Source organism: Triticum dicoccoides, chromosome 6A, assembly GCF_002162155.2.
Source record: "Triticum dicoccoides isolate Atlit2015 ecotype Zavitan chromosome 6A, WEW_v2.0, whole genome shotgun sequence".
In the NCBI taxonomy this organism is placed as follows: Eukaryota; Viridiplantae; Streptophyta; class Magnoliopsida; order Poales; family Poaceae; genus Triticum; species Triticum dicoccoides.
The window spans coordinates 263,744,056-263,755,990 of NC_041390.1; positions in this window are offsets into that span (position 1 = coordinate 263,744,056).

Below are 11,935 nucleotides of genomic sequence, written 5' to 3' on the forward strand. Positions count from 1 at the left end.
GTATCTTCCACGCGTTGAAGCTATGACCTCTCTATCCCTCGCAAAGCCGGAGCTATTTACATTGCGAGGGGCACTCCAACCTTGGATTAATTTGTGTAGGCATTTATTCCGGTCAGTTTAGATTATATTTTCGTAGCATCCGGCCCACAACTACTCCAATCACCGTAGCGGGTAATTAAGCTATGGGGGCCGTTGGATCGAAGATGCAGCGGCACACACGAGGCCTGAATGTTTTATTTGCAAAAAAACCATTGGAGAGTTAGGAAATTGCGCATAATTACAAAGACTACTCCCAAGCCATTGGATCCCACTTCCAACGGTGTAAAAACTCACATCACCATAGTATCTAAGCTGCGGGGTGGATGTGATATTCTATGTCGCTGTCATTTTTGTTCGTAAACTTGCAAAAAACGTGTAACTCGTGCCGTTACTTGTCTAACCATGCAAAGTGTTTGTTCAAAAAAACCATCCTACACTGAAATATCGGAACAACACACGGGGGTCCCACTTGTCATTAATCAAATTTGGACCTAAAACTAACAAATCTGAAAGACAAGATTCGAACTGGCAACCTAGACTACAAAGCGTAAGTCGATAGCTTGAAAAAATGAATAGTTGTTGGCTTTGTCCCATAAATTGATTTTATACAGTACTTGCGTCGAGTAGAGTAGAGGGAGTGCCTCGTCAACACGTGCATGACCGTTATCTCACTTACTAGTGGGTCCCAGGTCTGCGATCTCAATCTCTCTTCTCTCCATCGTCTAACCTTTGCACGGGCACACACGAAGAGCGGCGCTAGCTTGCCGTGGTGTTATTACAACTAAAAAAACTTGGAAAAATAAAAGAATCACCCAGAACAAGAGACGTTGTGGCTGGTCGAGACGGAGCTAACCACATCTATCCTCCGTGCCACGTTTGCATGATGAAGCTGTGTGGCTAGTGGGGTGTTTTCAACTGACTGGCTGGGTCCCGAGGTCGAACCATAGGTACTCTACTACGTCTGATACAGTATATTTTTACATGCACATTTTTCCTCCGTGCCGAGACGGGGCACACCCTACCGCGCGGTTTCGGGGTCCTCCCGGGTGGTGCACGCATATATTCTTCTTGACGTGGGACGCCCTACCGCGTGTTTTCTGGGTCCTCCTCGGTCGTAGCGCCGAAGCAAGTAAATGAGTCGTCAAATCACGAAAGACCACTAAGGGAGTCCTGGATTAGGGGGTATCCGGACAGCCGGATTATATCCTTTGGCCGGACTGTTGGACTATGAAGATACAAGATTGAAGATTTCGTCTCGTGTCCGGATGGGACTCTACTTGGCGTGGAAGGCAAGCTAGGCAATACGGATGTGTATATCTCCTCCTTTGTAACCGGCCTTGTGTAACCCTAGCCCCCTCTGGTGTCTATATAAACTGGAGGGTTTTGGTCCGTAGGACATACAATCATACCATAGACTAGCTTCTAGGGTTTAGCCTCTTCGATCTCGTGGTAGATCAACTCTTGTAATACTCATATCATCAAGAATAAATCAAGCAGGACATAGGGTTTTACCTCCATCAAGAGGGCCCGAACCTGGGTAAAACATCGTGTTCCCTGCCTCCTGTTACCATCCGCCTTAGACGCACAGTTCGGGACCCCCTACCCGAGATCCGCCGGTTTTGACACCGACATTGGTGCTTTCATTGAGAGTTCCTCTGTGGCGTCGCCGTAAGGAAGGATGCCTCGTCTTGTTGTTAAAAGCAACATCACCGCCGGGGGAGCTCTGGCTGTCGGCCAAACTCTCCGTCTAGGCAGTTTCTCATGACTGCCTGTTCGGCCGCTGCATCGACGATGACTTCTCAGGTCATCAAAAACAGCCTCCACGTCGGCTCGGAAGTCACCGAGTAGATGGATCCAATGGATCTCTCTTCCCTAAACGAACTCTTGGATCGCATCGCCGCCTTGGGAGTCGCTACAAACTATGATCGGATTGGGCTTAAACCCGATCAAAGGGAGATTAACTCTCCACCTGTCACCCACCACGTTGCGGTGGTGGAGGAACAATGCGACAACTCTTCCTCTATTTTGAGGACTAACTATGTCCAGATTCCTGAGCTCTCTGAGCCGGATACCCGCTTACGGGAGGACATTACCAAAGCCCTGAACCTAGAATCAGGCAGCGGGCCAAATTTATCGGGTAACACTCTGGAACTCGAACTTCCAAGATTGGAAACGCCTCGGCCCCTGGGTCTCAGATCGGGTAGGATTCGGACTCAAATCCACCCACCCACCCAGACATAAATGATCTTTCCAACATCAGACAAGAGCCCCATGAAACAGTACATCATTATTGGGCCAGATTCCTCCTTGTGTTGAACAAGGTTTAGGACTGTCGTGAGGAAGATGCAATCTCACTTTCTGCAATAATTACACGGACAAGGGGATCCTTAATTCCTTAAGTCGCCGTGACATATCACGCTTCGCTGACTTGGCATCCATAGTGCGAAAGTACTGTGCGATGGAAAGCGCCTGGAAAACCGAAACGAAATTTTGGGATAATCCGGCTCCAAATATACACCTAGTCCGAAGTAAAAGGGTGCACTATCATAAGACACCCGAGCTAGTTGCCAAGAAACAAAAATCCTATGCAGGGAATGGAACCGTATTGGAGGGATGGCTTAACGGCCCCTGCAAAATTCATAGTACGGCGGATACCATACCAACACACAACCTTAGAGCATGTTGGATACTCCGGCAGGTGGCTAAAAGCGGTGAGGATCTTCTCATCCCAGATGCCGCAGAGCACCATCCCACGGATAGCAATACGGTATTAACAGTCTTTGAGACCTTTGCATCAAATAATAGACGCAAGCGAACACTCCGCAGCATTGCCGAAATCTGCCATGTGGCAGCAATAAATCAATGGAGTGACACGGCTATCACCTTCAATGCCAGTGATGAACCTAAATTCCGAACAGCCCAAGCACCAGCTGCACTAGTCCTCAGCCCAATCGTGGACGGCTTTCGACTCACCAAAGTACTCATGGACGGCGGCAGTGGATTGAACCTCATCTATGAGGAAACTCTTCAAAAGATGGAAATAGACTGGAACCGCATTGAGCAAAGTAGCACAACCTTTAGAGGAATCATCCCCAGTCGGGAAGCACGCTGTGCTGGGAAATCACACTAGATGTGGTATTCGGCACACTGGATAATTACAGGTCCGAAGAAATTACATTCCAAGTGGCCCCATTCAGTAGTGGTTATCACGCTCTTTTAGGACGGTAGGCGTTCACAATCTTCCAAGCCGTACCCCATTACGGGTACATGAAGCTCAAAATGCCCGGGACCAATGGAATCATCACTCTCGCCAGTGATCCAGACACAACACTCCGCGCCGAAAACAAAACAGCCGCACTAGCCCTCGAGGCATTATCCGAAGCCCTCGCGGCCGAGGAACTGACTGCGCTGCGCTCCATGGTGGATAGGGACGATGTGATACTTGATAAGAGATCCAAGTCTACGTCCTTTAAACTAGCAGATGAAACAGTCAAAATCCAAGTCCATCCAACGGTCCCTACAAAAACAGCCACTATCGAGGCACGGTTAAGCCCCGCCATGGACGCCGCACTACGAGATTTCCTGCGCGAGAATTGGGACATATTCACCTGGCATCCCTCAGATATGGCAGGAATCCCACGCAGGCTGGCCGAGAACAGCCTCAATATCCTAAAAGGATTCAAACCGGTCAAGCAGGCTCTTCGGCGTTTCTCTGAACCTAAGAGACAAGCTATGGGAGAGGAACTAGCCAAGTTATTGGAGGCCGGATTCATTAGAGAAATAAAACACCCGGACTGGCTAGCAAACCTGGTGATGGTACCAAAGAAGGATAAATCGTGGCGCCTGTGCGTCGATTTCAAGGACCTCAACAAGGCCTGCCCAAAGGATCCCTTCCCCCTCCCCCGCATCGATCAAATTATCGATGCTACCACAGGACACGACTCATTGTGTTTCCTCGACGCATATTCCGGCTACCACCAAATTAAGATGGCGGAGCCCGACCAAGCCGCAACGACATTCATCACACCATACGGCTCCTTCTGCTTCAACACAATGCCCTTTGGGCTCAAAAACGCCGGTGCAACATATCAGCACATGATTCAGACATGTCTGGCAAACCAGATCGGCAAAACAGTGGAGGCATACGTAGATGATGTGGTCGTCAAAACCAAGCATGTTGACTCTCTAGTAGACGACTTGAGACTCACATTTGATAACCTCCGAATATATGACATCAAGCTCAACCCGGAAAATGCGTTTTCGGCGTGCCTGCCGGAAAGCTCCTAGGCTTCATTGTATCCGGCAGAGGAATTGAAGCAAATCCGGCCAAGATCCGAGCTCTGTCACAGTTGGATATCCCAATAGACCTCGAACAAATCCAGAAATTAACCGGATGCGTGGCGGCTCTAAGCTGCTTTATCTCCCGCCTGGGAGAAAAGGCATTACCTCTTTATCGCCTCCTACGGCGCACCGAACACTTCGAGTGGACGGATGCCGCCACAACCGGATTGGAAGAAATAAAATCCATATTAGCAACTAACCCAGTCCTGGCCGCGCCAAACATTGGCGAACCAATGCTGTTATACATTGCGGCAACCCATCAAGTTGTGAGCGCAATGCTCGTCGTCGAATGAGAAACGGACAGTCATAAATTCCCTCTTCAAAAGCCGGTATACTCTGTATCCACTGTCCTTACTCCATGCAAGTCACGGTACCCGCATTATCAAAAGATAGCATACGCGGTATTCATGGCATCCCGGAAACTGCGACACTACTTTCAAGAGTGTTCGATAACATTAGCCTCGGAAGTGCCACTTAATGATATTATAAACAACCGTGATGCCACGGGCCGGATTGCCAAATGGGCCATTGAGCTCCTCCCGTTCGACATAACTTACAAGCCACGACGAGCCATTAAGTCGCAAGTACTGGCCGACTTTGTCGCCGAATGGACGGAAGCCGAACTCCCTAAAGAGTACGACACATATTCCAAATGGATCATGCACTTCGACGGCTCCAAAATGTTGGCTGGTCTGGGGGCTGGCGTCGTTTTGACGTCCCCAACCGGAGATACAGTTCAATACGTACTCCAGATAATGTATACGGACTCCAACAACGCAGCCGAATATGAGGCCCTTTTACATGGTCTCCGAATGGCAGTATCCATGGGCATTCAACGCCTAGAGGTGCGGGGGGATCCGAACCTCGCAATATCCCAAATAAATGGAGACTTTGATGCCAAGTATCCGAAAATGGCGGGTATCGCAACGCCGTCCTAAAAATGTCAGCTCGGTTCGAGGGGCTCAAATTTCACCATGTAGCCCGGGAAAACAATCAGGCGGCAGATGTCCTCGCACGCATCGGTGAAAAACGCGATGCAGTCCCCCCAACATCTTTTTGGAGAGGCTATTCAAGCCATCCGTGGTATGGGAAGGGGAACCCAGCAATAAAAACCCGGACCCAACCGCAATGCCCGATACCGAACACTCTGACATAATCAGAGGCTCTGCCACCGAAATAACATCTTCAACCCATGTTATAATGGCCGTCATCACCCCGTGGACAGAACCATTCCTGGCCTACCTAACTAGGCAGGAACTCCCCGAGGACCAAAATGAGGCACGCTGCATAGTGCGGCGATCTAAAGCCTATAAGGTCCATGAGGGAGATCTTTATAAGAAAAGCAACACCGGAGTCCTTCAAAGGTGCATCTCTGAAGAGGAAGGGCGGAAGCTTCTGGCTGAAATTCATGCCGGACTCGGCGGTCACCATGCCGCAGACCGGGCTCTTGTAAGCAAGGCCTTCCGTACATGATTCTATTGGCCAACGGCCCGAGCAGATGCACAGGACTTGGTCCAACATTGCGTCGGTTGCCAGCTTTTTGCAAATCAAAGCCACATGCCACCGACCGCCCTCCAAACAATCCCCATTACGTGACCCTTCGCGGTCTGGGGGCTTGACATGGTTGGACCCCTTAATGGGGGAACCCACAAGAAAAAATACTTACTGGTCATGGTGGATAAATTCACCAAATGGATAGAGGCCAAGCCTGTTAAAACAGCCGAATCTGGACCAGTGATGGACTTCATATCTGGGGTCGTACACCGTTATGGCGTCCCCCACAGCATCATCACTGACAACGGCACAAACTTCACAGCCGATGAGGTAAAACTCTGGTGCAGCAAAATGGGCATCAAGCTTGATTATGCTTCAGTCCATCACCCACAAACCAACAGCCAAGTCGAGCAGTAAACGGTCTTATAATGAGCGGCATTAAACCCAGATTACTGCGTTCCTTAACGGAGTCAAACACGTACTGGGTAGAGGAGCTCGACTCCGTACTCTAGGGGCTGCGGACCACGCCGAATCGTAGTACCGGATAAACACCCTTCTTTATGGTGTACAGCGCAGAGGCAGTCTTGCCCTGTGACATAATTCATGAATCACCTCAAGTGCGCATGTACGAAGAAAGAGAAGCCGAGCTCGATCAGCAGGACAGTCTGGACACCCTGGAGGAGGAGCGCGACGTAGCCAAAGCCCGTTCCGCATTTTATCAGCAACAGGCTCGCAGATACCAAAGTAGAGAAGTACGGGCCAAAACTTATAACGTTGGCGAACTAGTTCTACGCCTGCCGGATAAGAAAAAGAACAAGCTCGAGCCCAAATGGGAAGGTCCCTTCATTACTGACCAAGTTCTGACCGGTGGAGCGTACCGACTGCGGGATGCATCGACTAGTCGACTCGAGCCGAACCCATGGAACACGGCCAGGCTCCGAAGATTCTACGCCTAGCACCGGACCCTATGTTCGTCCCCTCCCCTTGTCCATTTTTTGCATGTACATTATCTGTCTTGTTTTTCTTTCTTCCTTTCTGTTATTATTTCTCTAGGCCTTTAAGGGCCAACTTGTGCCTCGCTTGCACATTATAGATGCGCTAGCCGCGCTCATAATACCTGGGGGCTTCTTTCACAGAAGCTTAATTATTTATCTGGGCCTCAGGCCCCAAACATGTGTCATGCTTCCGCATGTACCTTTTTTCGCCATTATATGAATAGATATGACTTAAGTTTTGGCCAAGATGGGTTGCCTGGCTCTTGTATTTATGCCCTACGTTCCCGTTAATTTGGCTAGGGCATAAGGGGAGCACCTCTGTGATTGTTACTGTCGGGTCAGCCGGACGTGTACCTCAGACTGGGTGAAGCCGAAAGCTAGCGTTCTTAAGGGAATATTTGGTCGGTGAACAAAAGATGATTTTTATTTATTGTCGATATCTGCCCCCAGATGTTTTTCCTGCGTTTCCTATTGCAGTCCGGACATGCACTTTAGGGCATGCTTACCCAGGGAAAGGAACCCTTAACGGAACTATTCTCCCTGGAAGATGTTTCTTACTACCCATGTAATATAACATAACTAGTTGGGCACTTGTCTGTTCAAGCACTTATGACCCCTACGCCTAGTCTCCACGCATGCCCCGGTTCTTATATAACTGCGCAGGTATTCAGATACACTCCGGACTATCGGGACCCGAGGTTGAAGTGAAAAGGTCCGCCAAGACAAATGATCTACAATCCGACTAGAAGGCATTATACATGTCACTTTCATTACATAGTCATGCAGACTGACTAAATTCCTCTTCTATACCATCCAACAGGCGGTCTAGCTTACAATCCCATTGGGAATACTTTGCGGCTAATTCTACTTGCCCATAAACTAAGCTAATGGGGATTTCTTTTCCGTCGCGCCCCACAGGTCCGACCTCGGCCATGTGATTTGGGTCTGCCTTGGTATACCGCGTCTTCACCATGGCCCAGGCTTCTCTGGCACCCTGTCGGCTGGCTGATATCTTCCATAATTGGAAGCGCCGCCATGCTCCCTTGAGCTTCTCCGCAAGCTCTACAACGCCCTCTGGCAAGGAGACGGTCGGCCACAAGGCCTGGGCAACACCCTGCATCACCTGCCGAACTTGTTCGTGCAGATGTGACAGCTCGGATAGAAGATCACCCGCAGACCTGGGCATTTCCTCCACGGGACGACCCGTCAGCATACCTACAGACATAACGCTGTTAGTCGGCTTCTTCGCCGAACTCCTTTAAAAGGATTCATTCAAGCACTTGCTGAAAATGCCGCGTCGAAGCCGCTTATTCTCCTTCTCGGAGTCTGCAAGCTGGCCCCGAACGTCTTTTAGTTCCACGCTTAGCTTAATATTGGCATCTTGGAGATTGTTTTTCTCCCGCCTAACCTCAGTCAGCACGCGTTTGCCAGCCTCTAGCTGTCGCATAACATGCTGGTCCTCCGGATTTTCTCCGGATTCATTTGCAACATCGGTTGTTAGATCTGCAGCCATGCCACACATTATATGGTAACCATCATTCTTTAAAGTAAATGTTACCAGCAGGTGACTTTTTCGGTTCCTGCAATGCGGCCATAGCAGCCCGCAGTCTTGCATTCCTCTAGCTCCTGTGACAGCCTAGTATTCTTCTCTGTAAGAACCTGCACAATAAAGATGATCCTTAAATCAGTTCTGCTAACTGTTTCAAGTCTCAAGGGCTACTGATACATATAAATCGTCAGACTTACTTACCCGTACATCCTTTACATACTGATATGTGGCTCTGGCTAGACCATCTTGAGCAACTCGGAGGTACACCTCTCCAGAATTGAAGGCATCAAATGCCTTTGGTGAGAAACAAGCGTCACGGAGTACGGCCCGGCGACTCCTATGATTCATGGCGCTTTCCACCTCTGAGTTAGTAGCGGATAATCTATCTGCATCCTCTGTAGGGGGATTATCCGGCGCCCGCTCCATATCGGCTTCCGCCTCTATGTCCGGTCCTGGCGCCCGGCTGGTGGAAGCGTGATTAGTAACATCGCTGGACATACTCCGGCGAGCGTTTTTTCTGTTAAAGAAACACGGGCGTCATTATATTTCACGAAAGAAGACAACCACGGAGCGGGGTTTGTTTTACCTTTGCGCTGGCGTCTCCGTCCTGATCGCCTTCCTTTTTGGCCTACCCGGCCTCGGTGCCTCCTGTTGGCGTGTTGCTGCGGGTTCGGCAGGGCGTCCCGAATGCCTTCCCTGTAAAAATGCCATGTGTATATGGTGGGTGAAGTGTCTAAAAGGGGATCCTAGTTTTGGAGTTGGGATTTTTGTTTTTTCTTACGTGCGATGCCGGGAGCAGTCCGGGATAGTCGGCCGTAATGGCCACCATGGCATCATCGCAGCTTAACTGATAGAACTGCCGGTCTATCAGCTCCACGAATATAACCGAATCTTCTTCAAGTCCGGAGTCGAGGGCCCGGTCAGGGTCCTCTGGTTGTGGAGAAGGGCTGCTGACCTCCTTTATGGATTTTCGCAGTTCCTGCCGCAAAGTGGCAAGGTGAATACTTACGACAAAGAATGCGGGAAAAAGGGGAGCAGGGAGATATAACTTACCCCGCTTGGAGGATTGTACATGGAGAATCCATCCCGTGGATTGATGCGGGTGAACTCCTCTTCCTCACCCTTGAACAACTCGGACAGAATTTTCGCTAAAGCGACATCATTGTCTGGACCCTTACGCCCGCAGCGGGTGGCGTCATCCGCCCCGTTATAACACCACAAGGGGTGCCCACGATATTGAAGTGGTTGCACTCCCCGCATTATGCAAATCGACATAACTTCGATTACTGTCAATCCTGATCGAGCCAGTTCTTTAATTCGGTTCATCAGATAGAGGACTTCTCCATTATCTTCCACCTGGGGGCTCCGTGGGCGCCAACTTCGGCATTTCTTCAGAGGAGCATTGTTGAACTCAGGAAGACCCCGCCGAACAGGGTCCGGAAGGGGAACGTCCTCCATATAAAACCATTCTGAAGGCCAGTCTTCGGGTGACTTCTTCGGAGTACCGAACAGGTATCCGGTATCGGCGATGCGCCATATTTCGGCTCTGCCCACTTGATAAAGTGACCCCCTCTGTGTGCGAGGGATGAGGCAAAATAGTCTTTTCCATAGCTCGAAGTGAGCCTCGCAGCCCAGGAACAACTCGCAGAGAGCCACATAGCTGGCGATATGTAGGATGGAGGCGGGGGTGAAATTGTGTAATTGGAGGCCATAGAACTCCAGGAGCCCGCGGAGGAACGGATGAATTGGAAATCCGAGTCCCCTTAATAGATAGGGAACAAGGCAGACCCGTTCCCCCATAGAGGGACAGGGAAAGCTCTCCGCTTGCTCCCCGCCATTATAGGTGGCAAGGCCGGCTCGAACGGGCACCATGTACACCGGAGGGAGAAATCCCTTAGTTTGCAGTTCGACTAAATGACTGTGTGGGACTGAACACCTCTCCCAATCACCAGGCTTAGGGCTTCGGGGGCGGGAGGAGGAGCTGCGGAGGTCGGCCATGCTGGAATGGATCTTTCCGGAACGCACTCTGATGGACTCTCGCAGGGGGAGGATGGTATGGATCGGATCTAAGGATCCCCATCCCTTTAATAGACAATTTATTTATCTGGATAGGGGGGCGAATGTAAAAATGCCCTGGCGCCTCGTATTCATTCGATGCGTGGGAGAAAGCCCTTACTGGGCACAGAAGCCAAGAGGTCCAAACATTTATGGGACTGGACACTGCTTTACAAACGCCCGAAAGATGGAGAAGAACCCGCCTTGCAATGCCAAAGACAATACTGCGCGCCGGTCTCATCGTCATTGAAGCCTGGTTCGAGGGCTACTGAGGGAGTCCTGGATTAGGGGGTATCTAGACAGCCGTATTATATCCTTTGGCCGGACTGTTGGACTATGAAGATACAAGATTGAAGATTTCGTCTCGTGTCCGGATGGGACTCTACTTGGCGTGGAAGGCAAGCTAGGCAATACGGATGTGTATATCTCCTCCTTTGTAACCGACCTTGTGTAACCTAGCCCCCTCTGGTGTCTATATAAACTGGAGGGTTTTAGTCCGTAGGACATACAATCATACCATAGGCTAGCTTCTAGGGTTTAGCCTCCCCGATCTCGTGGTAGATCAACTCTTGTAATACTCATATCATCAAGAATAAATCAAGCAGGACATAGGGTTTTACCTCCATCAAGAGGGCCTGAACCTGGGTAAAACATCATGTTCCCTGCCTCCTGTTACCATCCGCCTTAGATGCACAGTTTGGGACCCCCTACCCGAGATCCGCCGGTTTTGACACCGACAACCACCTTTCCCGCCGAGTACATCAGTGAAGCACGGTGGCTAGCTAGTTGGGCTAGTTCGACCGCTTAGCTAGGCCGCCGCCACATTTGTTTTTTCACCCCTTTTTTTATCTACTTGCCGGCAGGTAAATTTAAATATCCACCGCGGCGTTACTTTGGTGTTTGGGTGTGGCAGGATTTTTAATTTTTTGATTGACGGGAGCAAGAGCGACAACAATTAGTCATGATGACTCTGCCTGTACCCACTGCTCCCTGATGTGAGAAGTCGTCGACTGGTGTTTTACCATGGTGAAAACCAAAAGATTCCCCGCTCCCTCCGCCTTCCCGTAGATTGCATTGCCTTTCAGCCGTTTCGCCCCCTTTGCTTCCTCTCCCCATTGCTTCTACCTAGTGCCATGGCGGCGCAGCAGATCACGGAGTCCGAGGTGAGGCTCCTGACACAGGAGCTCCATGCCAAGGATGCAGAGCTCAGGGCCAAGGACGTGGAGCTCCGTGATCTCAAGGAGGAGAGGAGTGCCATGCTCCTCCGTTATGTGCGGGAGTTCAGGGAGCTTCAAAAGTAGCAGGCGTCCACCACAAAGATGTTCGAGGTGTCGGCGGCGTTGCTGCAGAAAGCGGCAGATACGATAGGCCATCAGGGGAGCCGGCTGAAGCGCGAGCGGGCCAATCGTGACGAGGTCCAGGATCGTCTCAGCCACTTGGTGAACCAAGTTGCCACGCATGT